This window comes from Triturus cristatus, chromosome 2_1 (genome assembly GCF_964204655.1).
Source record: "Triturus cristatus chromosome 2_1, aTriCri1.1, whole genome shotgun sequence".
Taxonomy (NCBI): domain Eukaryota; kingdom Metazoa; phylum Chordata; class Amphibia; order Caudata; family Salamandridae; genus Triturus; species Triturus cristatus.
The window spans coordinates 823350116-823377489 of record NC_140581.1 but is presented as its reverse complement, the minus strand read 5'-3'; the positions used below and the strand labels follow the sequence as shown (position 1 = coordinate 823377489).

General features: G+C 46.6%; 1 protein-coding gene across 1 annotated transcript in view; it reads right to left on the bottom strand.

Moving 5' to 3' along the window:
- SLC35D2 (solute carrier family 35 member D2) overlaps positions 1–27374 on the bottom strand; it is a 316836-nt gene that overhangs the window by 14917 nt on the left and 274545 nt on the right. The gene's annotated exons all lie outside the window — the stretch shown is intronic.

Genomic DNA, 27374 nt, shown 5'->3' with positions numbered 1-27374 from the left:
ACCCTTCCAAGTCTCTCAGCAGCGGTGGAGCTTGATGCCCCTGTCACCGCAGCTGTGATCCTCACAGCCATTGGCCAACTCAAGCTCTACAAAGCCCCTGAACCAAAAGGCTTTACCCCACTTTTCTACCATTTTCTTTTCCCCCCAACTCCTTGCGGTCCTCACAAACCTCTTCAACTCCCTGGCCAAGGAGCAAGAAGCCTCCGCAAATGTGGCCAAAGCAGTATGACAGAAGCTTCCATGACTCTAATAGCTAAGCCAGGCAAAGACCCCAAGCTTTATCCTTCCTGTTGCCTGATATCCCTCCTCAAGATAGACCTGAAATGACTTGTTAAGGTCCATGCTAACTGCCTCAACACCATGATGCCCGACCTGATCCAAACTGATGAGCTGGTTTTATAATCGGCTGTACCACTAATGATAAAACCAGACTTGCCCTTCATCTTATTGATGTCACCAGAAGAAGGTGAAGGCAGACATCCTGCTATCCTTGGACACCGAAAAGATGGTTGGCAGGGTTGATTGAGGAATGCTCTTCGGGGTACTCAAATGCTTCAGTCTGGGTGACCGGGAGAGGGAATGGATCTCAGCACTGTACCTCAATCCCCAAGCAAAAGTGAAAGTCAATGGCCACTCAACCATCCCCATTCTGATTCAACAGGGCACTCGGCAGGGCTGTTCCCAGTCCCCTCTCTTGTTCGATATCTGCCTGGGATCCCTTCTCCATAGCATCAGAGAGAACCCTCACATTCACTGCATCTCCTTCTACAAGAACACCTTCAAGGTATCCCCTTTTGCAGACAACATTTTACTCTCCCTCACAGATCCCTGGTGCTTTCTCCAGGCCCTAATTCCACTTCTTGAGGAATTCCAAATGTTGGCAGGCCTTCAGATTAACTTGACAAAATCTGAGGTACAGATTATGGTGGGCAGGAGCACTCTAGTGGACGCTCCCACCTCAGCGACACCGTTCAGATGGACGTCCAACTCTATCTGATACTTGGGTATCCATATAAGGCCCAACCATTCTGCCTGTGCCTAACTCAACTTTGACACTCACTTATGGAAGACTAAAACATTTCTGTTGGCCTGGAGAAACCACTTGCTCTCCTGGATTTGATGTATCGTAGACCTCAAAAAGACCCTTTTGCCACACATCCTGTAGCTCTTTAAAGACATGCCCTTACCTATCCCCAAAGAGGACACTGTTCTCCTCGAAGCCGCTGGCATGACTTACATTTGTACAGAGAAACATCCCAGACTGCCCTTCAAAATTTGCACCCACCACCCTTAGAAGGAGGGATAGGGATGCCACATATACTTTGTTACTCCTAGTTGTCCCAACTATGCTGCAGTATTGAATGGGTTGAAGAGGAAACTGTATAGATCAGAACCTTCCTTCCAGAGCATTGAGCAAAGTCCCTGGGGTCCCCTAAGGCTCAAGAGGTAGACTTTTATATGTTTCCCTGATAACTAGAACTACCCTGGAACTCAATCATTACCAAGTGCAGCCTCGCTTCCTTACCCTTCCCTCTCACTCCCATCATAGACAATCCTGAGTTCACTCCGGGCTTGTCGAAATGACCCTATCAAATCTGGAAAGAGAGAGGCTGATTTCACCTCCGAGACTTCTTTACAGAGGACTGTGCAAAGACCTGCGAGGAGCTCAAACTCGATTATAGGATCTGGGAGTCCTAGCAATTCTACTACCTCCAACTCCGCCGACTGGGTCTCCCACGACAGTACTAAGTCACGAGCAACTACGGGCACTCACCGCTTGTGAAATGTTCCTCCAACACATCACCGCTTCCAAACACTTGAACTCTAATATCTATAGCATTCTCAATAGCCAGGCATCTCACACTCACCACCTGCAACTAATGAACGCGCCCATCCTGAGGCATGCTTGGGTGAATGTAGAGGCACTGGCACTCTCATGCATATCCTTGGGTCCTGCCTCCATGTGGAGGACTTTTGGGATGCTATTTACTCAGCGATCTATCGGATCGAGGGCCGATATTCAGACAAACTCCCTCAATTTGAGATCCTAGGAAGACATGCAGAGGAATTTTACCCACCCCACTGTACACAGGGTAAATAAATCTACCACCTTTTTTTAGCCCCAAACACACAATTCTTTCACTCTAGGGAAAACCCACCATTCCTACTTACCAAACCTTGGCTTCATAAATTTTGACTCCTTCTCAGCCACGAAACTATTACTTATGACTTGGTGGACAAAACACATCTCCTCCACAAACTTTTGGACCCAGTACTTGCCTACTTGAACTCAGACTTTCGGGGCAGGACTTGTCCTCAGACAGAGTCTCCATGCCTTGGGCCTATTTGACACAACTATGGTGCAACTCACAATATCAATTTCAATGTGCAGGCTACTATGTTCTATTGTGTGCTCAACCTGGTGTGGTGGTGAGGGGTGGTGGGAGGGTATCGATTGTTATGTTGGAAAGTTGTTTTGAAGGCACTATATTTGTGCCATTATGTGTAAACATTTAATAAAAATCAATGAAACGAAAAAAAACATATTTTTCTTTAGGTGGGTATTTATTTTTCGATTTGCACTACAAAAAAATATTTTGCATTTAATATATTTCCATTTATTAGCGTTTTAATTAAAAGTTAAGATAATAGTCGTGCTGCATCTTTTCATTTTGCTCTATATTTGAAATAAAGATATAAAATGAATTCACAATAATATTTAACATAAACATATTTTTAATATTTCTAGTTTGCCCCATACTTCAGATTCTTCCTATGGTAAAGTATGTGGAAAATTAAAAAAAATATATATCAAACTCGAAAAATAAATATTTAAAATATGGCTGGCCATGGCGTACATCTGCATGCATGTGCAGCAAGAATCTTGCGATTAATTGTCTAATGTTTACAAAAATCCATTCAAAGATGAGTACAACAAAAGCAGGTGTATTCACAGTGGCCAAATTTGAGTGCATTTTCGTGACACATAAGACAGTACATTCATATGCCAAAAGTGGATGCACATACATCTTAGGTGGTCACCCTTGTATGGATTTTCTTAAAGCATAAAAAAATTCATTCAGCTATTCTACTGTGTCTACAATATGGTGGCCTTCTACCAAAAAAGCACTGGCAAAGCCAAGAGGTTTTACATGGAGATCTGTTGGCTTTGTCAATGCATGTTTATTAAGGTGTTAAAAAAGGCTGCAACAACTCAATTACAAATTTACCTGAAACACCATCACAGATCAGGGGAATGACAATCCAGCTTCATACCAATCTGAGGGACAGAGACAAAACTACTCGAGATGCAAACAGAGATCCTGGAGGCAAGATTTACAAAGGCCTCGGTTGCCCTTGCATGACGTAAATTGTCACAAGGCAACACAAGACCTTTAGTGGGGTTTACTAAGCCACACAAAGCCACATTCATCGTTTAGTAAATTCACAGTAACACAAGGTAGTGCGTATCGATGCTTTGCTTTACCTGGTGGCAGGGAGACGTTCCATGGGTGCAGTATGGGCGTTCCCACGCATCCAGACTAGAATTTGGGTGCATTCTCATATTCCTAAAGAGTTGTAAACCTGGTAATGCGTCAAAATAGTACACCTCCCAGACCCAGGTGTAACGAGGAGAAATTTCTTTATTTCTCCTCATTACTTCCTTTTTTTTACGTGTATGCATTTTGTATTACACATAGAAAACGGGAAATGCCTTTAAGGATTGTTTTTGTGCAGGAAGGTCTTCTTTTTCCTTCCTGCACAAAAGCAATCCTGTCTTTAACACAGGCACCCCTGCGACATGTTGCAAGGGTGCATGCTTCGGGGCTAGGCACCACGCGGTGCACCAGCACAAGGAGGCAGCAGCTAGCAGCAATGCAACATATCTTTGTAAATCTTGTACATTTCTGGCGTCTCTCTTTCACCCAATCCAGCACAACAACTTGTCTTCCTGTGCTGTGTTGGTTAGTAAATCTGGCCCTGTGTATCTAACACTCCTGATGCTGCAAGATTTATCGTCGAGTTTAAACGCCGTGTTCTACTGTCTTGCTGTGCAGGTTAAATGAGGTGAAATTGGCGCTGGCGGGGTTTTCTTTCACATTCTTTGCATGTTTCATGCCTGATAGGTATGCCTCTGATATCATCGGAGAGGTTCTGTCCTTAGCTCGTCCCTTGGAGCTTGAGGGGTGCTGCTCGGCTTCCGCCTTTCCCGCTTGGTTTTCAACGCATACATTCAGCTGCCGTATGAACGCCTGCAGGAATCAAACATGGCTTTCCACAACTATGTGGATGACATGCATATTATTTTTCTCCCTACCTAAAGATGCAGTTGTCGAACAAGCATTGGCAATGAAACTTTCGGTATCAGTCGGCCGTGGGTGTTAGATAACAGGATTACTCTAAATAAGGATGAAACAGAGTACATGCCAGTGTGTTCGGATTGTATACTGAAAGAAATCTGAATTAATAATACAGTTCAGCAAAGAGACATCACCATAAGAGGACAACATTAAGTTGAACATCCTGGACTGCTTTATTTAGCTTGTCCCAAGACTGCCAAGCCAAAACAATGGTTGCAGTTCCTAATTCATATTTTAGGTTGTTACTGAGAGGCAACCATTTTTGGGTGAGGCAAATCCACCTAAGGAGGCAAGAACAACTGTGGGAGCTAGACAGGCCTGCTCCAAAGCCCTTGGGGTTGGTAGGTCAACAAGAATAAATCAAAGTTGCAAGTCTTCACGTAAGAGCAGTTTATAATATACTCCACAGAGAAAAATGACACCCACTCGAAAAGCATTGCATTATTTGCTCATGGAGGCAAGGGCATGTACATCGATTCACTAAAATGCCTGGGGTAGCGGAAGTGACATTGCACGCCATTGGACCTTTACTTTGACTCACACACTTATGCTTACACAAACTAACACATTCACACACTCTCGCGCCCATAAATACACTCTCACCCACAAGCACGCATACAATATACATTTAACAGCTTTTTTTTACCTACCTTATCTTCCAGATAGGGTCATATTCCAGCTAATGAGCCTCATTCTTTATTACAGTAATAGTGAATAATATTATTCACTATTTGTGTAATAAAAAATTGACAGAAAGCCAGGCAAGTGGAGCTCCAACCAGCGTCCATCACGAAGAGCTGCACATGTGTTCCAGGCACTGATTTTGCCACATCTGAGGCAAGAGGTCGCAAAAGCAGTGCCAGGGTTAGCACGGGGCAAGACAGGGGTCACAGCTGTGAATACTGGCGACCCCTAAATGACATCCATGGGCACGGGTGAAGTTTAAGGGTCTTACTGAAACACCTAAGGCAATCAATGAAAAAGCACCATAATGCATGAAGGACTTTAACATTAATTCTATGTCCTGCAAGACAAACTTTACGCTCTATTGCAGAGACAGATTCTGGTACCCCCTAAGTGCAATAGAAGCAGATGGGGATTTGCTGGTGGAGTGACTGACTCCCTGGAGCGGTCAGAGCGCGCTGCGCTATTTGCTGCTTTTTCGCTGGTTGAGAAGTGTTTTAAACACTGTCCTTGTTGCTATATTTAATTTGAGGTTGCTTTGCCTTTTCCCCTGTTTTTAAAATCGGCCCACTCACCTGCACTATAATTGTTTTTACACCGCGCTTTTGCGGGTCCTTTCCACGTCATTTGGGAACTTTGGCGGCCATCTTAGAGCAGTATAGGACTGCTAGACTGCGGGAGGCGACAGCGGATTGGTCGGGGGAGCGTCACAAGGACGCTTGACACCTTTTAAGGAGGGCAAATCTGAGGGACAAGCCTTGCTGGTGGAGTAACTGACTCCCTGGAGCAGTCACAGCGCGCTGCGCTATTTGCTGCTTTTTCGCTGGTTGAGAGGCGTTTAAACACTGTCCTTGTTGCTATATTTAATTTGAGGTTGCTTTGCCTTTTCCCCTGTTTTTAAAATCGGCCCACTCACCTGCACTACAATTGTTTTTACACCGCGCTTTTGCGGGTCCTTTCTACGTCATTTGGGAACTTTGGCGGCCATCTTAGAGCAGTATAGGACTGCTAGACTGCGGGAGGCGACAGCGGATTGGTCGGGGGAGCGTCACAAGGACGCTTGACCCCTTTTAAGGAGGGCAAATCTGAGGGTCAAGCCTTGCTGGTGGAGTGACTGACTCCCTGGAGCGGTCAGAGCGCGCTGCGCTATTTGCTGCTTTTTCGCTGGTTGAGAGGCGTTTTAAATACTGTCCTTGTTGCTATATTTAATTTGAGGTTGCTTTGCCTTTTCCCCTGTTTTTAAAATCGGCCCACTCACCTGCACTATAATTGTTTTTACACCGCGCTTTTGCGGGTCCTTTCCATGTCATTTGGGAACTTTGGCGGCCATCTTAGAGCAGTATAGGACTGCTAGACTGCGGGAGGCGACAGCGGATTGGTCGGGGGAGCGTCACAAGGACGCTTGACCCCTTTTAAGGAGGCCATGCGGACGCGCAGCGGTTACGCGCAGCGGGTACGCCGGAGCACCGCCGGAGTCACGCCAGAATCCAGCCCGTCTGTGCCCGTGCGGGCCCAGCCGGGCTTAGGGCCAGACCTCTTAGCAAAAGCACATGCCATAAGGATTACTTACTCTGGCGAGGATCTCCTTTCTTTGCGCCCCCCTAAAGATGTTTTATGTAAGTACATGCACTCATGTGTCAAACCGTTTCTGGGTTGTAGGAGTTGTCAGTCAACTGAGTCAGGAAAGCGTAGGAATGGCCTAGCTATGGCACTCCTGAATTGTAGATCACTTCCTAGCAATTCTTTAGAGATTAACTTTCTGATACAGGACCTGAATTTAGATGTCCTGTTTTTGACTGAAACTTGGATTACGTCGAGTGCTGGAGCTGACATAGTCCAAGCTCTCCCCCCAGGCTTCCTTATATACCATCTGGATAGACCGGTGGGGCGAGGGGGCGGCATTGCCTTATCTATAGAGACAGTTTTGTGTGTAGGGCGCAGCCCGGAGGAGTTCTAGACTGTGAGAGCTGTCAGTTCTCTCTGCGGATTTCATCTACGCTGTCGGAGGTAGGTCTATTGGTCTACCGCCCCCCAGGGTGTGTGGGTAACTTCGTGAGTTCGCTGATGGAGACTGCTATGCCTTTAGCTGCCTCCACAGCCAACTTTCTAGCGTTAGGAGACTTCAACCTCCATTTTAACGATCCCGATGATCTTACAGCGGCAGACCTGTTGAGTGATTTTAAAGCCTTTGAGCTGAATCTCTCCAACTTAGGAGCTACGCATGTTAAGGGTCATTTGTTGGATCCTATCTTTTCTAACATGCCCTTTCTTAAAACCATGTCTCCTTTGCCCCTTCCGTGGTCAGATCATTTTCTGGTGCCTTTTACTTGGCATATTAAGCGGGCTACGATCCCTCTCCCAAAGGCTCATTCTTTGGAGAGAGCCTGGTCTAGGCTGTCGGCTGACAGCTGGGCTAATGTTTTGGAAGGTTCGCACCCTTCATATGTTGCGGACCCGGTATGCGCAGATGCAAATATCAACCAGTGGCTGACCAGCTCTCCTGATGTTATCATTCCTAGGAAAAGAATGTTAATAAGGGAGAAGAGGGCGGTTTCGGCTCCATGGTATACGCCCGACCTGAGATCACTCATGAGGGGCTGTAAGAGGCTGGAGAGGGCATGGAGAAAGGAGGGGGTAGAGGCGAGGCGAAAGGATTATCGCACGGCAATGAGGGCATATAAAGCTGCTCTCCGTCTTGCGAAGGCCCAATTTTTTGAGGAGAGAATATATAGTTCTGCTAATTCCTCCTGAGAAACTTTTAAGGTGGTAAATGAACTTCTTAAAGTTCCCGAGCCGTTGGCAACCCTTGATAGCCCTGGCGAGATATGTAAGGAGCTTGCAAACTATTTTAATATGAAAATAGTTAATATTCTTAGCACCCTTCCACAGGTTGCCCGAACCACACTTATAGATAACCAATCTCGAGGTGCCCATGGTTACCTGTATACTCTCGGGCCAGTTTCAGTGGACGAAGTTCCCAACGAGTTGGGTTCGTTGAAAAGTGGTTCTCCTAGGGACCCGGTCCCTATGAGATTTTTGAAATTGGTAGCAACTACCATCGCAGCCCCAGTTGCGGACCTTATCAATGCCTCCTTTGCGCAAGGTTTGGTACCACCGAGCTGGAAAAGGGCAGTGGTAAAGGCTTTGTTGAAAAAAACGAATCTAGATTCGTCTGATTTGGCAAATTTCAGGCCCATTTCCCTCCTCCCTGGTCTTAGTAAGATTGCCGAAAGACTAGCGAACCGGCAGCTGTCATACTTCCTGGAGGCGAATGGCTTGTTACGAGGTTCCCAAACCGGCTTCGGGCCAGGGCAGAGCACTGACACTGCACTTCTGGCAGTCGTTGAGGAAGCGAGGAGCATTTTAGATTCGGGAGGGTCAGTGGCAGTGATCCTCCCGGACCTCAGTGCTGCTTTCGACACGGTGAACCATCAAGTGTTGATCCAATGGCTGGCAGATATAGGGGTGGCAGGTGTGGCATTGAAGTGGCTCAAGTCATTTATTTGCGACCGGACGTATCAGGTCTGGGAAGGTAGCGAACGTTCGGCCTCCATCCCTCTCCAGTGTGGCGTGCCTCAGGGCTCCTCTCTGAGCCCCACATTATTTAATGTATACATGGCCCCCCTGGAAGATGTGGTGGCCCCATTTGGCATTAAGATCGTCAGCTATGCCGATGACACGCAGTTGGTGGTCACCCTATACCAACTGGTGGAGAATCCCGACTCGCTGCATTCCTGCATGTCTAAGGTTCACACCTGGATGTGCGATTCAGCGTTGAAGCTGAATGGTTCAAAGACCGAACTAATTCTGCTTGGACGCAAAACCCCCTCTCTTCCTCTTTCCAGCTGGCCCAGTTGCATGGGAGCTTTGCCGAGCCCTAAAGAAGAGATTAAAAGTCTGGGTTTTTAGCTGGAACGTGACCTGTCCTTTAGAACTCAGGCAAAAAAAACGGCAGGAGTGTGCTTTGGTCTCCTCCGTGCAGCTCGGAAAGTTCTCCCCCTGCTACCTTGGCCGTCTAGGAAGCTACTTGTTCAGGGGCTTATTGTATCTAGATTAGACTACAGTAATATCAACTTTTTAGGTGCCCCTGAAGTCACGTTTAATAAACTTCAGCAAGTACAAAATGCTGTGGCTAGGCTTCTTATGAATACAACTAGGACGCAATCAGCCAGACCCGCTCCGATAGCCTTGCACTGGCTTCCGGTGCGCGAAAGGGTCAAATTTAAGGCTCTTTGTACTGCGCACAAAATTCTTCAGGGGAAGGGACCTCCTATCCTGCGGAATTTAGCTGTGCCTTATAAAGCTAACAGGGCCCTTCGTTCGGACCAAAAACATCTTCTTCAAGTTCCTAGAGTTAGAAGGGCTCGGGCCGGGGGCGGAGATATTCAGTTAATATAGCCATCCTGTGGAACAATCTTCCCCTGTGTTTGCGCACAGAGACGTGTTTCTTACGTTTCCGGAAACTTCTGAAAAATTATCTCTTTCCGGCTTAAAGCGGTCGAACTGTCAGCTTCTTTTTGTTGGTCACTCTGGAGAAAGCGCTGGGATGCCCGAGGGTAACTATGCGCTATATAAATTTTCCATTCATTCATTTTCCATTCATTTATTTTCTGCCCTGTCTGGTGCACTACTGTACAATCTTTTGGACCACCTACATATGGAGAGCGTTAAATAGGCGACTGAGCACTAGCCTGTTAGAAGAGTATGCCACAGCAACACGCTGCATGGACCAGGCCCTGACGTTTAACCCTGAAGATGCCCAGCCAGAGGACGGGGGAGGCTGGTACAGGTTCTGCGCACTACGCACTTTGTCATACATTTTGGTACTGCCTGTGCGCATGTGGGTGTAAGATACCTGGTTTTTACTTCTCAAAATCTGGTCACCCTACCACAGATCCCATCAAAAAGTGCATGAAACAATGGAGGCAGCGATGTCATTTAGGAGTGGCCAGTGATAGCAGCTGCTATCATTGCTTACACTTTGACCTAGTAACCTGGCCAGACTAAGCTTTGTGTCAAAATATATGCCTTTTTACAGTGAATGTTTTACAAGAGAAAATGGGTTTATTTCTTAAATTAAAAAAACATGCATTGCATGTATGCTGCACCACATAGCACATATTAAATATATGGGACGCTTCTGAGTTTGTCTTGTTATAATTTGGGGTCTTCAACACATCATCTGGGGGTAGCAAGCGCTATATAAATGCAAACACATCCATCTTCTAACTCTCCACTAACCTTTCAATACAAATAACAGATTAACATGTCCACTGCATAAATTAATTTCATATTTCCCTAGACTAATACACCACTAATTCTGTTTTTCACCTTCCCTTTGGCACAAATCACTTGGATGTCCTTAGGCCTCAAGCACAATATGTTAATGTCATGATGTTGACGAAGAAGGCAGTGGCTATATATACTTCCACTAGTTTTTAGTGCTTGCCTTTCCCCTAGCCCCTCAGTAGCACACAGAAAGATATTGAGAGGCTCTGGGTGGGAGAAAGATCAAACCTTTGATATAATCTGGTGTTAAAGGGTGTGTGACGTCATTTTCACTATTCCAAGCATGTAGGTGCAGAGATACACATTACAAGCGGATTAATAAAGTGTCAAAGTTAGGACTATAAAATTCAACTATGCTGGGAATTGCTAATGCGCTTCAAGCATTTGTTCTGACGGCATGGTGTTACAGAATTCCTTACATACAGACAATCTCACATTAGAGTGAAAAGACTGCTGGGTATCAGACTTGAAGGATCTGTAGGTGAATTTGTAGAGATGTAGTAAAATGCGAGACCGTCCAAGTTCGAATACACTTTCAAGGTGCGACTCACTGCTTTGTAGTATTATTACGATTTCCAAAGATCCCAACTACTTCGAACAGATAAGGAGATTTTGACACCAAAAAACCATAGAAGATATGTAATCTGCATTTTGGCTTGCATTGCAGTAGTGGGGGGGAGGGCGATTTTCAGCAGGTGAAAGCTAAAATCAAGCCCCCACCCTGTTTAATTTCTCCCTTCTAAATCGGGAATGCGCGCAATCGTAGTCTTTTTATAGCAAATGTCTGTGGAAGACAATCGTATAAAAATCAGACTTTGTGAACGCTGTGGAAAGCTAGAAAGTGATATTACTGCTAATGGCTGGTTTGGGCATCTGGTCACGGGTGACACGACACACCGCTGTGGGCAGAAGTGGGAAAGCCTCTTAGCAGATTGAAAAAGATTTACGGTGAACGCGCCGGACGTTCTGAATTCCCCTCCGCACAGGGCACAAGTCCTAACAAAAGAAGTGGGGGGACTGACCTAGTTTGGCAGTATGCAAGTGACACCATTCCACGTGACATCACAGTGCGCAGCATCACTGTGCATGACATCAGGAGACATGACATCAGGGCACAACATTATGTCGCACAACATCACACATGGCATCACAGGAATTGACATCATAGAAAATGGCATCACAAGCCACGACTTTACTGGAAGTGGCATCACAAGAAGTGACATCAGATCTAAAGCCCTCACATATATGTTTAGCAGGTCTAGCATGTGTACGTTTAAGTGCAATGCGAGGATAATAGCACAGTGAGCTATGGCAGATGAGATGTGACTTCTACACCTTGCAGTCCCCCAGTTTTATGTAACACATCCTGTGCATTCATTTACAAACTTATATAATGTATTGTACATGTAATATGCACGTGTTGATGTATAGCGCTCTGACACCCTGCATTGGGATGAGTAGGGCTGTACAAGAAAAAATAGTGGTAATTAAATTATTTCAACGCCTCCTCAGGGGAAGTAGGCTCTATATAAATGCAATTTGCTTTGTGTAAATACTGGGAATGTCCAGAACATCTGACATTCTTACAGTGCATGCATAGCTCCTAAACAGGGACTGAACACAGTGAAAAGCTGCCTATCTTAAGTATGTGTGAAGTGCTAACAAGGTGTGAGCCTTTGTTTCCCCTCTGCTGCATTTGCATCAGGTGTGAGGCTCCTGACTGCTCCCAGCCAGGAGACTCGAACAAAAGGGGGCCTGCTGACCTCTCAAATTTGCCCTTTATTATGGGTCCAGCAGGAGTGTAAAATAGGAAAAACCAGTCCCCGCGTGCACGTTGTTGCTGATAGAAAGCAGACAACGTGCAGGCGCTGCTGAAAGTGTCCCTGTGTTTGGAAATTACACCGGGACAAGTTCAGCACATTATTCGGTGGGTTCCAAATTCCTGGCAGGGGGGACGGCGCTCACCCTGTGAAAAAAGTGGGTGGACGCCATCCACCTGCGTGTACCCCTAACTCGTGCCCTGTGGGCCCCGCACATGGGCAGCACTCCACCCTTCAGCAACAAGTCCATCTGCCTCACACACAAACAATGAGGTCGAAGCACGCGGCCAGACATGAGTGACGCATTCCATCCTCAGCACAGAGCCATTGCTGGGAAGCCGGAGCCCATAAATACCACAAAGAGGCAGCGCTGCCGAGAGAGGCCTGTACATGAACCACAGATGGCTTTATTTGTGTCACTAAATAACCAGCAAGGGCAGTGCAAGAAGGCACTGGTGCCAACCAACATACACTTCCACCAGCAGATGACTCCTCCCGCCTGTACTGAGTGAGCCACAATAGGTCTTCATAGTGCACCAAGCCTGGAGCGAGGGAAGAAACCCAGTTAACAAGCCGGCAGATCGAAGTGAGCAATGTTCTATTTTCAAATCACATTCAGTGCTTTAAATGGGCCGGTACTCACCGGTACTGAATACTGCCACAGTTTAATTTTCTCTCTTTGAGTACCAGAACTTTTCCTTGGCCAAGGAGAGTACCGATACTCTTAGTGGAGAGGCAGGTAGACAGGGCAGGCTCGATGGCATTGGAGACTTTGCAGCTGCGCAGAAACCTCTCTGCTCAAATGCTGCAGAAAAAGAAAAGGCAGAATTGAGGGAGGGCCCAGTGTACACCTCTGAAGGGAGCCGCTGCTGAGCAATCCTGCAGCGGCTCATTTGCATCATTTAAGGGCTGTTTGGGGTTTTGGGTTCCCTGCGGCCCTTTGTGAACGAAAGTGAAGGGTCCAAACAGACCCTGGCCAGTCAATCACACTGTAGGTGTGTGTGACGCCGGGCCTACCACCTACTAAGTCTTGGAGAAAATTAAATCTAGTTTACTTACAGCGTGACACCCGAGATGAGACTGCACCTCACAGCTGCAGTCTGCTGGCAGCCGAGGCGGAGGGAGGGGTTGAGGAGGGTGGGGCAGTGTACCACCGGCTATCATACATTGGCTGATCATCATTCAGCTGGGCAGTCGACTGTAGGGCAGGCAGACAGTCCATCAGCATGCACACTACTGGCTCTACCTGTACCAGCCCACCTGTGTCCATTTGGCAAGTTTTAAGTAGCCATCCGCATAGCAGTATTAATCTAGTTAAGTGACATGCCGCTCCACTTTTTCCATTGACTTTTCAAGGGGACAGAGTGCACTAAAGCATTCAACCTGGGAATCCACCACACATTTCTCGAACAGAACTTTGGGATGGAGTAATTTAGACAGACTTTAGGTTCGGAGGAAAAACTGATTTTACAGTTGTGAGGTTAATCATTTTCATTAACAAAAGATTTGAAAATACCAAAAAGACCTCTTGGGGCATTAAGTACTCTACAAACAATCATCTTATGTTCTGATATCCACCTACCAACAATTAATTAAATTCCCCTGCCCGTAAAATCAGGGTTACATGTCTTAAGTTAAGTTGTCGATTAAAAAATTAACCCCATCATCGGTTTTGTAACTGTAATCTGCAACATCACCTCATGTTTGTGTGCCTTTTACTAGGTGCATGAATATTATTTTTTCTGACTTTTGAGGGATTATTGTGGACAAGGGGTGTTCACCATAAGTCCAGAAGGGCAAGTTGGAGTCCCTGTTTCCCGGCTATTAACAATAGGTAATATGTGCAAGCTAATGAGCTGAATCAAATTGTGTGTGAGTGGTTGTTTATGTGTGAGTTTTTTATGTGATAGGTGAGCATTTGTGCATACATTTATTTAGTCTGGGAGGACAAGCTGACAACCTCCAAATGGAGTCCAGCCATGTGTGTGTGAACCAGAGGCAGCATAAGTCCATACTACTTGGTTTGCCAAACAGATGATGAGAGGCAGAGGCCCCGCAGAACACAAGATAAAGATACCTCATGCATAGGAGCGCAGGCAGTCAATGAACACAACAGGTGACAATGCAAGAGATTGGAGTGGATGGGGGGAGTCACGAATGGATGCTAGAACTGGACAGACAGTGGATAATACACATGTTTCCTGGGCACTGAAATAGAGATGCTGAATAAAATCTCATGGATATTGAGACACAGAAGGAGATGGCCAAGAAAACAAAGGGAAATGAGTGGTTTGACAAACAGTGGTCTTCAAAATAAAGCACACTTCCATAATACATACTGCCTTTGATCTTTGTGACTAGTGAGATTGTGTCCAGGTGTAACCCTCTCACATTCTGTCTTCTTGTTCAGGTAGTTCCTCAAACCCCCTTTTTAAAAAAACATTTTGTCTTAACTGAGCTTCTCACACTGTGGGTGATCTTCAGCAGTTGTGATTATGCATTCAGCGTGGTGTTGTCTGATTTTTGAAAATCTGATAACCTCATACCGATTAAAGGGACTCTCTAGTCTAAAAAAAACCAATTCTCTTAGCCCAGGCCAGCATCTCTCTCTAAAAAAAAGGTATGTTTGACGATGGCAGGATGGGTTTTGCGATCTAGTGTGACAGTATTCATTAGGTGGCCCCTTTATTTTGTTTGTGTGTTTTTCAATGAAAGGTATCAAGACACAGAGGTGAGTTTGGCTGTGTTTCACATTGCAGTGAAGCAAAGCTGTAATTACATCTAGTGAAAAGCAACACAGTCCTTGTATTCTGGGACAGTATTACAGTCAGTGTCTCTGTTGCTGTGTGAGCAAGTCAGACTGCGCATAAAGTTGAGACCGCGCATAAAGTCCAAACTCCGCATAACATCTTCTGTTGGTGGCCCACTGTTTTAGAAAGAAGAGAATCAGGAGTGAACCCTTTTGTTTTGCATGCACCTTCTATATAAAGCTCTTTTCTGAAACTAAAATGTTTTTCCCAATGTCTACGAATGTGCCATCTTGAGGGATGTTTTAGGGGACACCCAAATGCTTGAAAATTGTACTAACATCTCTTTTGCATCTCTCCAATGCTCAGGGGGTCTGGCCCACCCTACAAAAACACTTAAAAATCCTATGGTCTCCTGATATTTAGGTGCCCACTATATCTACAATGTGCAGGATTTATCCAGCCTGTACATCCCTTGCACATCTTCTCTTTGCCTTATGGAAGCTGTGCTTGCCCCTCCCACAGAGTCAGATTACTTGCTTTACTTAACCGGTCATCATCCAAACCACCATGTGCTCACCTGTGCTTGACTTACCCCCCCCCCCCCTTTATTTTCCTTGCCAGCACTTGCTTATGATGGAGCAGGGCTTCGCAAAAAGAAACCTGCTTAAATTGAACTAATGTGGAAATCCCATTACACGGGAAACCGCTTTGCGCATGTGTGCACTAATGTGAACTAATGCATGAAAGAACTAGGCCGCATTTTACATTGCGCATCAAAAGAAACAAAAATAATGCATGACTAGGCCGCATTTCGCATCTTGCATCTTGCTTTAAAAATAATGATAAATAATGCCGCTTTTGCTTTAAGCTTTGCTAATAAAAATATTAACATTGGATAGTGCAAAGGTGGGTGGTAAACAGTGGAAAGTGCATTTCCATGTAATAAATAAATGCTTATGTTTTATTAGTCATAGTGAGGTGAAATGGGCCTGCATTTTCCTAAAATTGACATGATAGATGAGGGGCTGGAGAAAGCATGAATAACCCGATAAATAGACAGAAAAGATGAGCGCTGCAGAAGAGCATGAAGTCAAGGCTGTTCAGCTACGAAAACATTGTTTGTCTGCCAAAAGGCGAGACTGGCCGTGGGACCCAAGATTTCTTCCACGGACGTAGCAGGAAACTTCATGTGAAACAATGAAAATGTTACAAGTATTACAATAAATGAACGAGTCAAAAATCATGTCATGAGAAAAGATGTAAAACAAAGAGGACTGCAGAACTATGAATGTGATCATGGTGGTGTGATTGAACATCCCCTAAACCCTCCAATAGGAAAATGCGTTCCATAAATTGTTTCAACTAATGTGGGTTGGACATGTAGGTTTTAGGGTATAACTGGGGTGCCTTTTGGGGTGTGGTTTTTTAGGGTAGAGAGGTTCATCTAGAGAGGAGAGAGGGGTGATTCATCGCTGTCCGTCGGTTTGCAGAGAGGCCTAGCTGTTCTTGACCCTGTCTCGTTCCTGAAACCTGAAATGTTTGTTCCCTGTCTCTATTTCAGGGGACCCCCACTACCCTCTTGGCCAGGGGGGTGGTATTTCTCTGATCCTTTAGGTAAGTATATCTTCATGATTCGTACTTTACATTACTATTTTGCAAATGTATTTTTGTCTCTGAAACTTGTGTCTCTTCATCTATCCACTCCTTCATATGTATATTGTTTCACATTAATTTGCTGAAACTTGTGTCTCTTCATCTATCCACTCCTTCATATGTATATCATTTCAGATTAGTTTGCTCAAACTTATGTCTCTTCATCTATCCTCTCCTTCATATGTATATTGTTTCAGATTAGTTTGCTGAAACTTATGTCTCTTCATCTATCCACTCCTTCATATGTATATTGTTTCACATTAATTTGCTGAAACGTATGTCTCTTCATCTATCCACCCCTTCACATGTATATTGTTCATATTAATGAGTATGACACTGTTTGCATTTGCTGATGTGTCTCTCTAACTCTTGTGAGATTTTCATTGTTTGCTTTGTAACCTGTATGCAATGAGCATTGATTTAACACATTATTTTGCGATAAACTTAATAAATCTTACAGAGAGTCTGTGATTATTTAGCTAGCTAGATAGTTAGATAGTACTATTATTACCATCAACTTCTCAACTAATTGGTCCATCGACCAGAGGAAAGAGAGTTGATATACAGGTTCAGTTATGTATTTAGAAAGCTAGATATGAACCTGTAAAAGAAAACACTGAACGCGTCAATAAAACTTGACCCCCAGTGCAACAGGGATTTCATGAGTTGGGTGAATGTGTATGGGCCATTTGTATGATATGAAATGTTATTGAGTATCGATCCCTGATTAAGTGTAGCGCTGGATCACTTACATCATGCAAGATGTGCTTGTCTCTTCCACTCTGCACTGACAAACCTTGTTGGATTTACTCAACCTACCTGAACTGACCCATCCTTTCTCTACTCAGTTAAATTTCACCTAACCCAGCCAGTTCAAGGCACATTTGCCCTGTGCTTGCCTTGCTTACCCTGGTGTGCCTCGGTGTTCACTTTACATTGACATATGCTGGCTCAACTCATTCCACTGCATTAATCTCAGCCATTTATTAAGCCCTTCATCACACGTGTAACCACTCTAGTTCCCTGTAATCACTGCACTTAGCCACTGTTCATGTCAGGCGCCTTGTGCTCTCATTGAAGGAGCTGTGGATAATTTTTCTTGACCATAGTAGGTGCCTGCTGTATAATGATGATTGAGACAGTATTGTAGTCAGCATTGTGTTGAAGGCTAGATTGAAAATGTTACCTTTCGTTTGGGTTGATTCTGTGACTTCAGTTTTGATGTTTGCTGTGTGAAAAGTGGAGGAGGCAACAGAGAAGTGAAGGATGTAAGGTGGAAGGTGTACCCTAAAGAATGGAGGACAAAAGGAATAGGCCAATTGTTTTCCAGGTTTCTTAGTAAAATTGCCTACAACAGCTGTTGTTGTGCACAATGAGAAAATGAATGACTTTTATGTTTCATACGTGAATAGGCTCAGAGACAATCTGCATTGGTATCAAATTACCAAAATAATAAATGTGTCCTTTTGCACATGTGAGGAAAAAACAAATACTCTACCGATAGCAGAAATATTTCTACATTATCAAGCCCAATTGACACCAAGAAAATGTGGCTCCAATTAAATGACTGCCTTCAAGCTCCGCCTCTAGTCCCGCTCACAATTGCCCCACCCACATTCACTGCCTAAATTGATGAGTACCTGCACTTATTTTTTTATCACGCCATGCAGACATTGGTGGGCTAGTTTATCAGAAAGCTCTAGTTTGTTTATTTGCTGCCCAAATAAATATTACATCTTGTTGGCAAACTAAGAGCATTGAGTCTATTCTGACTGTTAATCATAAGGATAAGCAGCATGGTAGCAACAGATATTAAGAAACAACAATGTGCATGGTTGTGTACCATAGAACTACATGAAATGCCACCACATTGGTGCCACACCAACAGACCCTAAAAGGCATTTCTTTACCGTGCTGGCAAAAGTAGATTTAACAGGACTGCTATGGACATAGAGTTTAAACTAGAGCACTGTTGACCAAGCTATGGGTTCTGAGAAGCAACCTCAAAAGGTGCAAGACACAAACTTCTAGTTACCCACTGAAGCTGCTGTCTTGAATTATGTACGAGGAACAGCACAAGCACTTGAAGGCAATACTGTGTTTGACCTCATACAGATATCTGTGCACTCTCCGTCTCTCTCTCTAAATGTATATCACAGAAGTGTTCAAGCGCCTCCTATGGTTAGTTTGCTAGTACATAAAACAGGCATTGGCAAAGCCAATAGATCTCACCAACGAGACAAGAGCTACTCCCTTTGTCAAAATGTAGTCGTTTTGTACAGCAGTGTAGCTGTTGTGCAGCATGGCTTTAAAAAAAGCATAGGCAAAACCAAAAGGTCTCGTCTACGAGAACTGTTTGCTCTGTCAATGTTTTTAGCCATGCTGTACAGATGCAGGACTTTTTTGTAACATGCTGAAAGTTTTTTAAAAAGCGTTACGGCCACGCCACAGCGCTTCCTTTTTTACTTGGATCATTGTGGATCAATGCAACAATAATACACTGCACTCAATACCATTCTAAGAGTGACACAGTGCCATGTTTACTGAGAGGAAAAGAACAATATTTTTGCGGTTAGACAACCAAAAATCATCAATAAATTTTCAGATCCCACCTGATTGATCTACATGAAACTAGCTCTGCAAAACCCAGATTGGATACATTATTGTTTAAAAATGTTTTGTGCTGATTATTTGAACAGTGGCAAAGTTATTAGGAAAATAAAAAAATACCAGAACCACACAAGTGCTTGTTGTGAATAAATGACGCCTGGTCCATGTAGATATTAAGATGGTTGATTTATTCAGGATAGATGTTACAATGTAGAGAAGCCTCCCCAGAAGCAGCCTTCCTGCTGCTCAGCCCATCCACCAACTACCTTTCTCACTCACCAACATTCCACTACCACCTCACACACCAACATTCCATCAACACAGTCGCACAGGCTGGGCAGCAGGTATAATACATCTCCTTTCTTTAAATAAACAAAGATAACATTGCTACTACAACATGTTCAACTCGCATATCAAAGAAATGAACGAACAGGAGGTACATGTTGACACATTAAATACACAGATGGTAAAAGACACTGCAAACAACTATGAATAACATATCAAATGTAAAGATGGTAAAAGTAAAAAAAGAATGCAATGCAATACATGTAATAATGGAGAAAATACATGTATGAAAGATAATAATAAATAACTCAGGAAAATAATAAAACACACCACGCAATTCACAACTTCACAACTTCTGTAAACACATAAGCACCACAACACTCACCTCTTCTCCCTTTCCACCAAGCAAAAAAACAAACCACACACTCTACCACACCCAACCACAACTACCAAACCCCTGTGCCACTCACATACCAGCTGGCCAGGCTAACGTACAAGTGGTAATTACTGAACCAACCAAGACGCGCAGTAGAAACTGACCAAAACAAGTATGTGTGGAACACCACGCCACACGAACCATGTGGCATCAAACTGTCATTCACCCTTACCCGAAGTAAGGGTGGAAAGTTTGAAAAAACAGTCCACACGAACCAAGAAAAGAACAGCATAGTTCTACATCCAATCTTGTAGTAAGGTAGAAACAGCAATCAAAAGTTATAAGATGCTCTCTCCGCAAAAACGTGGCTCACATTCTGCCCTTCACCGTAACCACATAGACTGGGTGGAAAAACACTAAAAACTCATGTACTGTGGCTTCACACTGCCACACAACTCTGACAACATCCGGCATCTCCACTGCCCTTCACCCTTACCCATAGCAAGGGTGGTAAGTGTGAAACAAACCCACCACACCAAACACGAAAAATGGCTTCTCCCACAATTAAAAAATTAGTCTTTCAAAATCCTATTTGCCCTTCACCCTTTCCCTGTAGGAAGGGTGACAAAAACTTCAAAAATGCCCTTTACCCAAACCCGAAGTGAGGAAGGAAAGTGTAGTAAAAAGAAATAATATTTAAATATTCACATTTCAAAAGCTAGGCTCCTTAAGAATGAACTTATGAACTGCACCAACCACGACTGCAGCATTCATACAGCACAAAAACAAAAAAACTCTCCCAACGCAAACACTGAGGTGCCAGTGAAGAACATGTTTTGCACACATACAATACAATCTCTGGTAGACAAAATGTAGACAGTATCACACCATAGGAAGATACATTAGAACACACTGTCCATAATCACCAAAATCTCCAGAAGTAGAAAAATGCAGTAGAGTACCAACAGCACAGTAGAACATCAGCAGCAGTAAAAACATAAGAAGAATGAGAAAATCTATGAATAGGAAGGAACCAGCAATAAAAAGAATGCACGTACATCATGTCACTACAAAAATGCAATCGCATGCACTTGACATAGAATTACAAAATGCTTCTCACAAGTGAGTAAATATTCTTACAATACACCCTTCTCCTCTGCAAGAGTGAAATATAAGTTAAAACTTCAAATGTCAATTAAATAGAAGGTACAGTACAGGAACTCACTTCCGCCGGTGAGCGATTACTCACTCGAATGAAATTAGTGCAAACACTCAGTTCTATACTTCAAACCCTCGCCGTCAGCCGCAGGTTGAAATAGATCAACAAATGTACAAGTGAGTCCACCCTTAAACTGTGGTGAAGTGCAACAGACATTCAGCGATTTACCTTATTCTCAGGGTTTCACATTAGAGGAAAGCTGCACACAGTCATGTTAAGATAAAGGAAATCCGAAACTCTGGCTGAAATGACACACAAAGTCAAGTAGAGGTCAAGAACTCCGGAACTTCACTTGGCTCACTCAACTGATTAATAATGATGCATGACGGTCTCACCAGCCTTCTGTATGGTGCACACTGTATAACAATGCTCATCACCTTAAAACAACAGTTTTCAATAGTACTGCTCCCAGTAGAATTGTGCTCCCCAAACTCATTAATATTGCTGCATCAGCAGGGCTTTAAGTGGGAGGAAACAACTAAGGGGTCTCCCAAAGGGGAGTGGTCAATGTAATTAAGGGCGTGGCTTAAAAACACGTAAGCTAAAAATCTGTTTAGCATAGTGTGCTGCCCGACTTGTATTTTGCTGTTTCTGTCATTGCGTCCAGATATATGATACAAGTCACATCATACCTACGTGTCAGGACTATTGGCTTTGTCAGTGGTTGTTAGTTGCATAAGATAAATAAGCAGCAACTATAGCTTGTATATAATATTGAAAAAGTGACACCACGACAATGTTGCTGCTCCTGAGTTTCAAAAACAGAAGGGAAATCCATAGAGAAATAGACTCTCTTTAAAGGATTTCCCTTTCTCTACAAGGCTCACCAAGCCAGGCGCGCAACACCCATTGAACTCAAAGGGCTTCAGCCCCCCCCTCCCCCCTGTCGTGTGTGGCAGCCCGGGATGAGACCGCTTCCCGGGCAGGCACAAAGCCGCGCCCGAGCACTTCACAAGTCTTTAAAAAGACCATTTGCATGTTAATGAGGCCTCGCTGTTGTTTCACCCCTTCTAAGAGCCCCTGCAGCTTCACTCTGCCTAGATTGAGCCCCCCCACCCCCGAAATCAGCGCCACCCTGCCTACTGTTTAAAGATTCAGCCCCCCCCCCCCGAAATTTTTGGTTAGCCCCCCTACCCCCCCCCCCCCCGAAATTTGGCTCTAGTCGTGCCTCTGCACCACGCGCACATCGAAGTGCTGCTGTCACTGCAAATCCGGAAAAAAAAACGGGCCGCCTGTGCCAGGACACAAAAGAGAGCCCGATAGAGACCCGTTTCCAGGCCCCCTTAAAAAAAACTGCCGGTGCTCAGACCCGGTGAGACCCGGCCCACTTAAAGCCCTGGCTGCATGACAATCTCGCCAGCCCTCTGAATGCGTTCCACCTGTGTATGCGTTCCACCGACGTAAGCTGCATCCGGTAGACGCTAGTTGCCAGGGATACGTCACCGTGTTAATACACGAAGCCTCTGCCTTGCTTGTCACCATGTTCCAGCTCTTCACAAACTGAATGGAGGGAAAGGAATGTTCAAGGCAATTCAAAAAGTACCGATCCAGGTAAGCCGATTGTCGTCCCGCAAATGACAGGACTGTAATGGTGGGCCCTAGGCCCACATGCTAGGTAAAGAAGGACACTGCACACATAGTTGGGGATAGTGGGAATGGCCACGAGCACGTGCGCTCGGCCCCTTTTATTGCCAGCGTCACCTGACACAGCGACGTCTGTGGTGGGTGGGTGTACAGTGTAGTACAGCAGGTTAGAACACTAGAACGTGTCCATGCATGGACACTACATCCCTCCCAATTTTTAATAACAAAACCCAAAGTCAAAGTTCAACCTGGGGGAGAAAGAAAGATATACACAGTTGTAATACAGTGACCAAACTTCTGCAGAATCGCTCACGCTTCAGCTGCTTGGAGTCGCAGAAGATGTTCTTCCTGTCGCGGACGATGCTCTTCCTGTCGCAGACGATCACCAGTTCACTGTGGCACCAGTCATGGGTGCTCGATGGATCTAGTCTGTTTGACGGCTCTGCCTTGAAGTTGTTCTCACAGTCTTTTCTTCGCTTTACTTTCTTGGCGACAAACGCAGTTGAGTTCTTGTGGTTTACCGCTAGATGTTGCCGTTCGTCTTTTGGTCCAGTCCTTTTCTTTATCTGTGGCGTGTGTTCTGTTTTGCAAAAACGGATTGGTTGCAAGACACCCCTCTCACCATGATGCCTCTCTCGCAGGTGTTCCCCTGCCACGGGATATCCCTGAGGCCCTCTGACTCGTCCTGAGCCGGGTGTACTGTGTCGTGTTACTCGCACGCCGATCCGTGTGGGTGCAGAGGAGACGACAAGTCTCACCTCGGGTTCTGCAGTCGTGCCTGGAGGGTAGCTGTTGGCTCCTGTCTTCGCACACAATGTCTTCATCCTCCTGGGACCTTTGCTGGAGGGCGGCTGATGACCATCTCTCGTCGCGGGGACGCTCACTCACTGGCATCCCTGAGGCCTCTGCCCCTGGGTCACCACGGCTGGCGTTGTCCAGTGTCCGTGTGACCCCAAAGGTGGGTGTTTTGAATGGTCCGGCCTGCTCACCTCTGCAGATCCCAGGTGCGCTGAAAGCATCATCAAACAGATGGTCTTTTCTCCGTGCCACGGGTGTTCTTCAGGACTTGCGCACCGTGTTCTGACGCTTGTCACCTTCCTTGTCTTTGAGGTGTGAGTAGTCTTGCCACACTCTTCTCTCTTTCCTCTATTTCTTTCTCCGTGAGGATGTCATGTCACTCTGACTTCTTCTTTTGTTGCAGTGGCAACCGTGCCACTCAGATCTCTTCCTTTCCCCTTTCTTTTGGTGGCAAACGTGCCACTCCGATATCTTCATTCTTCTTTTCTTGTAGTGGCAAACGTGCCACTGCGATTTCTTCTTTCTTCGTAGTGGCGGACGTGCCACTCTGGTCTCTTCATCTCTTCGCTTCACGACCTACTCTGGACCGTTTCTGTTCTCTTATCTGGCCAGGCTTCTCCATGCAGCGCGCGCACTCTGCACGTGTTCCCCCTGGTCTTGTCCTCGTCCGAGAACACTCTCTTCATCTTCCTCAGCATTCCGAGTTAGGGTCGTGACCTTCTCTTCATCTTCTCCATTTCACAAGTTACTTTGGTTGAAGTTCGTGGGGCCGTACTCCTGGTCCGCTTCGTTCTTCTCCTTTTCACCAGTTACTTTGGTTCTTCTTGAGCTTCTTGGACCACTTGACGGTCCGCGCTGCAGATCACTGGCAGGAAATCTTCGGTCTTGTCGTCAGACCTCTTGCTTTGTAGCTTCCTTGACCCGTGCGTCGGTCACCTCCGTGTGCAACTCCTGACGAGTCGGCTTCTGTGGTGCGACCATCTGGCTGGTCGGCTTGACCTTTGTGGTGCGACCATTTTGGCTGGTCGGCTTGACCTTTGTGGTGCGACCGTTTGGCAGGTCGGCTGGGCCTTTGTGGTGCGACCATTTGGCTGGTCGGCTTCACGAGGTGTGTCGCGGCGTGCGACTACCTTTGTCCGCTGCCTTGTCAGGCGCTGGTGCGTGCTACTCTTCGTACCGTCGTGGTACATCTTCAGTGTAGCGTTGCTCCTTGTACCATGATCACTTGATGTGGTGGCTTCTTGGCGCCACCGGGTGTGGCTCTGCATCCTTGGCCGCCAGTGTCGGATACTTGCTGCGCCCATCCTCTTCAGTGGGTTCCTCTCCTGTAGGCGCTGCAGTGTACCTTCCGCGTCCGGGGTACAACTGCGCTGAGTCCGTTTGTTCTCTCGAGGGTTCGCTCCACTTGATGCGGCGACAGCGCAGTCCTCGCTGGGGTGGATGTGGCTTGACACCATTTCTTCTTTCTTCCTCCTTATTGCTGTGGGATAGCGCTGCATCCCTGTGGCCCACCGTTTCTTATTCCTGTGCTTCTGTCGCGTTCCTGCGCTTCTGGCACATTCCTGTGCTTCCGTCGCGTTCCTGCGCTTCTGGCACATTCCTGTGCGCCTCCGTCGCATTCCCGTGCGCTCACCATCGCGCATCCGCCTGCCCTTGCGGTACATGCCTTGCTGCCTCTTCTTCCTTGCGCTGCGATCCGTCGGTCTCCTGTAGCTGCTGGACTTCCTTGGCTTGCTGTAGGCTTGTTGATTTTCCCCTTTTCCTGCAGTACCACCAGTGGCCGCTAGATGGCAGTGTTGCTTTAACCTTCTTTGCTGTTAGACGTTCTTTCCCGTGTTGTTTTTTTTTCAGGTTTTTGGCAGAGTGCAGACGGGCCAGAGTGCAGACGGGCCAGAGCCACAGCAGGACAGTGGAGGGCAGGACACGGGCAGCAGGTAAGTCTTTTATTTATTTATTTATTTCTTTTGGAGGCAGGAGGGCACAGGCGTTGGCAGAGAGCTGCAGGGGTCAAGGCACTACTCGTAAGCTGGGCATAGTTTATTTCCCGTTATGGATGGCGGCTGGGGCTCGGTTTGCACTACATGTGCTACGGTTACAGCAGGAGAGCGGGGCTCTGTAGCTCTTTGCAGGGCGGCGCTGGCACCATTCCATTGTTTCACGCTTCCCGCCCCCTGCCGCAGGCCTTCGCTCATCACGGGCCGAGCGTAGGGGGGGGGTTCTCTAATTTGGTCTCCCGCAGCCTCGTTCGGCTTGCTTGCCACGCGGGGAGCCGGGTCTCTCCGTGATGCGGTATCTGAGGGTGGGCTCCTCTTCCGTACTTATGTAGTCGCGCGCCAGCTGCGCGTTCATTTTATTCCCTCGCGGGGGTGCACCGAGGCACTTAATGCGGGGAGGAGGATCGCCTCCAGACTTGCGGGGCGGGGAAACTGTTGGCTGCTCCACTCCCCTACATCCCCGGCACCACCCGGAGTGCAGGCCGCGCCGGATCTCCAATACGTTTCTGGACCTCCGCTTGCTTCTGCGTTGATTCCACCCCCTCCCCGCAGCTGGTCTCAGTTCGCGGGCCGCGCGGGAGGGGTGCTGACGCCGCTATCTTCTTTCCCTGCAGGCCGGGAGCTTCCTTGGTTCTTCAGCGCGGGGTGGGCACCCGCTGCGACCTCCTCACTTCTCGGGCTCACCTTCTGCCCGGCTGGGCTCCCTTGTGACGCGGGTGGGCACCGCGTGGGCCACACCTCGTGCGGGGGTCGCCGCCGATGCGGGTGGGCACCGCTCGGCTTGCCATTACTTCCGGGCACCTCCAGGCACAGTGGCAGGGTCGAGGTGGGCACCCGGCCCCGCCTGCAGACTTCCGGCGTCGCGGCCGATGCGGGTGGGCTCCGATCGGTCCGCGTGTCTTCGGGGCGCTTCCCCTCCACCAGGGTCACGGCGGCCGGTGCCTGAGGCGCGGGGTGGGCTCCCGGTCGCCACCAGTCACGCTGCGGGCTATGCTTCGCCCTGCCGGCTTCTCGCGTCGCCACACGGGGGGGGTGTGCTCACCGGGCAGTCCTCTCCCTCATTGTTATCGATGGTGCGCCGATCGGGGGCTTCACTCGCGGGGTAACGTACCCGCCTCGTCGCCAGTGTAATGTTGGGGCCTAGGCCCACATGCTAGGTAAAGAAGGACACTGCACACATAGTTGGGGATAGTGGGAATGGCCACGAGCACGTGCACTCGGCCCCTTTTATTGCCAGCGTCACCTGACACAGTGACGTCTGTGGTGGGTGGGTGTACAGTGTAGTACAGCAGGTTAGAACACTAGAACATGTCCATGCATGGACACTACATCGACAAGTGAAGAAAAAGCACGGGAGCAGTCAATGTCCGTGCACAGGAGCAAGATGAACCCTTGAAAGTATCGTGCTAGGATACACGCACCACAAACAGTAGGGCATGACAGCCACATGTCAAAACGCTGCAGGCCAGCAACAGTCATAAAAGGGTGCTGGGAATACAAACCAAGCGAACTGCTCACCATAGCTCACCGACAGTAGCGATGTGGCAAGGCAAAGTCCACGCATGTTCACCATCCTTATTGTAGTAAAACAACACAGTCAAGTACAAGCAATGCGCAGCTCAGCAGGGGTGCTGTGAAGTATGCCCTGGCTGGTAGGCTGTCCGGTGGAACAGGACACTGGTGGGGCTGGGGGCATACCGTCCTTCGACTGTGCTTCTTTAGGTCCCTTAAAATTTCCTTCCAGTAAATTCTTCAGGCTGTAGTTACTTGCAGTTTGGTTTCCATCCACTTGCACCCATAGATTCTTTTTCAGTTCCTTTAAAATCGTCGCCAAAATATGTAGAAAATGAAAGCAGGTCCAGTTCCATGTAGATTAGTCAAGTAGGTTTATTCAGGATAGATGTTACAATGTAGAGAAGCCCCACCAGGAGCAGCCTTCCTGCTGCTCTGC